Source organism: Syngnathoides biaculeatus, chromosome 20 (genome assembly GCF_019802595.1).
Source record: "Syngnathoides biaculeatus isolate LvHL_M chromosome 20, ASM1980259v1, whole genome shotgun sequence".
Taxonomy (NCBI): Eukaryota; Metazoa; Chordata; class Actinopteri; order Syngnathiformes; family Syngnathidae; genus Syngnathoides; species Syngnathoides biaculeatus.
In genome coordinates, this window is record NC_084659.1 from 9,110,125 (window position 1) to 9,114,460 (window position 4,336).

General features: G+C 46.7%; 1 long non-coding RNA gene across 1 annotated transcript; it reads right to left on the reverse strand.

Annotated features, from left to right (window-relative positions):
* Positions 1 to 2,163: 2,163 nt before the first annotated feature.
* LOC133493469 (uncharacterized) lies at positions 2,164 to 3,544 on the reverse strand. The gene is made up of 3 exons (XR_009792992.1): positions 3,382 to 3,544; positions 3,050 to 3,301; positions 2,164 to 2,972 (listed from the first exon to the last, which is right to left on the reverse strand). It is a non-coding gene; the product is annotated as an uncharacterized LOC133493469 (long non-coding RNA).
* Positions 3,545 to 4,336: the final 792 nt, after the last annotated feature.

Here is a 4,336-nt window from a genome sequence, read left to right on the forward strand (position 1 = left end):
AAAAAAACAGAAACTGAACAGAATTTCCAGGATTTATTTTTTTTTGACAGGTTACTCCAGAATGAATTCCAAATTCCCCAAATAATTGCTTGCAAAATCACACAAAAAAAAAAATATGTATGACATCTCAAACACCTGGAAGGAGTTTTCGGGCTTACCTCTATTGTGACCAAGACCTGAAGACTTTCTGAGCAAGCCTTTAAAAAACAAACCAAAAAAATAATCATTCATGGGATTAATATAAAATGTTCAACACTGGTATTTATATTGGTTGCTATTATTTATATTTATTGTAAAGTATTATTCTTAATTATTATGATTACGTGGCTACCTTTGGAAACGTTTACATTTGTCAATAAATGTCTCGTTTGTAGCCTTGCTAAAAAAAAAAAAAAAAAAATATGGCTTTGACTCATTTGTTGCTTAGTAAGGACATTTTTTGATGAAAAACATGAGTTATTAGGGAACATTTTCAAGAACGCTCTACTGTGTGTCAAACTACTAAGTTTGATATTGATAATTTTCGGTACTATCTCAACATTCACGAAAACACGACATATTGAAAAAGGTACCGTAATTTACGTCGTACAAGCCGTGACTTTTTTCACACGCTTTCAATAGTTTATGCGGTGATGCGGCTAATTTGTGCATCTTTGCTAATGGCCGGATGGGGGCACTAGAGCGGAAAAGGGAAGAAAAACACCGGTGGAATATATGTGCCGAGGAAGTGACTTTTACCGGCCCTGTTAGCGCTGTTTACAAAATATGCGAAGTATACAAAATGTGTTTATAAAACATGCGCATTAATCACAAGAAGACTTCACCACCAGGAGCGCTCAGACTGTCACACCGGCCCTGTTAGCGTTAGCGCCAGCTTTGAAAAGGTAAGAATGAGACCGGTGGAATATATGTGCCGAGGAAGTGACTTTTACCGGCTCTGTTAGCGCTGTGCTAGCGTGTTGCCGCTGTGTTACTGGCGTGTCTCAGTGATATTTACCGGTAAGTTTTATTTTAACCAGCCCTGTTAGCGTTAGCACCAGCGCGGCACTAGCATTAGTGCAGTTGTTCCCAAAGTCAACTTGGGCCCGGACCCCCAGTGAGTCGTTCAAAAAGCTCCCGGACCCCCAACCTCAACTTTCGCCAATAATGTCGTGGTGGACACAGCGATGCCATTCTGGTACAAAGAAATACTCCATTTTCGTGGCTCACGTGCTGTTGCTTTTTATTTTTGCGCAATAAATCAAAACGTGGTTCAACACTGGAAAGGGCAATTCTCACTTCACGATTAGCTTCCGGACGATTTCGTTTTTTCGTCTTCACATCGCGGACCCCCTGGAAAGACGTTTTTCACGCCACTTTGGGAGCCACTGCGTTAGTGCTAGCTTTAGCGCAGCACTAGCATTAAGCACTAGCGTTAAACTCTTTCTTTGTGTTTCAATGTGGGCACTTGCGGCTTTTACACGGCTTCGGCGTGTGTCTGTACCAAATGGTATTTCCTTTACAAACGTACTCGGTGAGGCTTGAGAATTACTGTACTTTGTCGCTTCCGTGTCAAACGTTACTGCTAACTGGGGCTAAAAGAAGAGCATCCGAGTTCTCCTCGTTACACATTTTATCCGAGCTAATCGATACTGCGCATTCAGTTGCAGCGCAGAGCATAAAGCGAGCATATTTGACGGGTGATTACGACGCGTGATCATTTCTAACTGAGCACACGGGAGCATAAAAGGGGAGCTTCCCTGATAGCGCCACCTGGGTTATTAGCTACCACCCTCCCCCCCGCACAGCCCTGCCGAATCCTGATCTCCATATTACTGCTTGCGGGGAATCCAAGAAGCATTTTTATTATCACGTTTTCGGACTTGACAAGGCATCGTCGTGTCACTGCAGTTTGCAAGATTAATGCAGTTGCGGTGGGGAGACTGACTGTTTGTCGTACACAAAGGGGGCGGGGGCGCGGGGGGGGCATTCCATCTAGCGCTCGGGGACATCCTCACTAAACTATACTTCCATTTCAAAGCGTCGGGAAGACGACGGGGAAGTGGCCGTCCGCAGCCCGCTGAGTTGAAGAATTAATGAGACACATCAGAGTGGCGCCGTTGTGCGTCAAATTAAGTCAGGTGCACGCCCCCCTCCACAACCCGTCTCCATGTGTGTGATCATCCAAGGACAGAAGGACAACTCTTTGGAATCAAGTCCGTACTTAGCTTGATTAATCTCCCGCTGATTAGCGTTCATATTTTTGGACACAAACTAGCCAGCATATCCATATCTAGTGTATGCGTCTCATTCATATTCTAACAGCGACGGCGGGAGGGTGGCGCCGCTGTTGAAAATCGCGGCAACCCCGGCGCTCTTTTAATCTAACGACGGCTTTGAAGTGCGCGAGCGAGTATTCGGGCAACTCCGGACGGAGCGTGTGAGACTTTGTGTGTATATTTTGTGGACTGTTATATTTTTGCGGTTTTACCATGCCTTCAAAGTAAAACGTCTCGCGGTGAGCGTTAGCTATACATCGCAGTCGTCGCTAGCAAAACTCTATCCTGGCCGCTGCCGTGGGCGGTGCTTCCGGCGAGGGGCAGGGCCGAATCGCTGCCGTGGCCGGCGCCACCTCTGGCAGCTGTCACGCAGCTGCTGTTCATATGACTGTAATTAGACCAGGCATTTAAAGGGCAAGTGTCGTGAAATGTTATTAATGAAAAAAAACGGTGAAGCGACGTACATGGCAGGACCACCCTCAAGTGGACTTTGTTTCTATTAGTTTTACCTGCTGGAAGGTAGCTCGTTGTTCCTTCGTGTTAGCTAAAATGCCGGCTCGTTGCATTGCTGGATATTGCTCGAACACTCGTGAGGATGGATTTACCCTTCAGAAGTTTGCAAGAGACCAGGTTCGTCGTGAAAAATGGATTGCACGGGTGCAAAGGACGAGATCTTCGTGGGTTCCAAATGACAGGTAGGTGTGTGTAGAGCTACTAAAAAAAAAAAAAAAAAATAGTTTGGGACGGACCACGTAATCCGTCTCTCATAATGTAACAAAAGATCTGCGTACGTATGACAGGGAGGCTGAATGTGTCGATGTGGGCATCGGATGGCTTCGGCGTTGGGCTCGCCGGCGAAGGCTGCCGCGTGCTACGACAACGCCGTAAAGCGGCCCGGCTCAGTGCCGTGATCAGCCACCTCGGCGGCGAAAATGAGCCACCCTGGCCGAGCCGGCCTTCTTGTCGACGAGAGTATACTAGTTCATATGTTCGCCAAAGAAAAGACCACAGGTAAGTTGTATCTTTGTAGACCTAGAGAAAGCCTATGACAGAGAACCATGAGAGGAACCGTGGTACTGCATGCGCAAGTTTGGTGTGGCGGAGAAATATGTTAGCATAGTACAGGAGATGTGATGAGGGCAGCAGAACAGCGGTGAGATGTTCCGTTGGTGTGTCAGAAGAATTTAAGGTGGAGGTGGGACTGCATCAGGGTTCCGCGCTGAGCCCCTTCCTGTTTGCGGTACTCATGGATAGGCTGACAGACGAGGTTAGACTGGAATCCCCTTGGACTACGATGGTCGCAGATGATCTGCAGTGAAAGGAGGGAGCAGGCGGAGGAAGTGAGAAAGATGGAGGTACACACTGGAGAGGAGAGGAATAGGAATATGAAAAGAACTACGTCGACCAAGGATTTGTTTCAGGGTCCGCAATCCAAAACCATCGCAGGGGTAAATAGTACCCCCAATCTGTTTTGATATTTAATAGGACTACATGATTGGTTGATAGTCATCAAAATTCCCAAGATGACAAGCTTCTAAGCAAGAACCCTTCCAAGTTTGATCTGAATCAAAGGAGATCAGATTCAAACCGAGCGAGGTCCGGGTTAGGATGGGTGTCTTTGACCCTGCCCCAAAGATAACTACTAATATGTCCTGTCAGTCCTGAACAGAAAAGATGTTCAAAACCGCTTGCCATCGTGACGTCACGCAGTTTCGGACCGGTCCTAGCGCCACCTCGGTGTTTGAGGTCCGCTCGGACATTCAGTCCGATCTCCCATCGGGGCCAGACCGCGGCACCCAGAGACCACTTTCCTGTAACTTTACTAATCAACATGTTGGCTATTGTCAGTACGTCCGCCATTTTGATCGAGTCAGTTTTACTTGTATTGAGCGGCAGACACACACTAACGACGCTTTGCGTTCGCGAAGGTTCCGGTAAATTCCAAAACGAATCCGATGTTGTGCGTTCGTTTTGTGTCGGTCCAATTATATGTTTCGTACAATATCTGTATGTACAGTATATCTGTTTCGCGAGTACGCAGTGTTGTGTTCGCTCGCAGCCACTAACTTCTATCAATA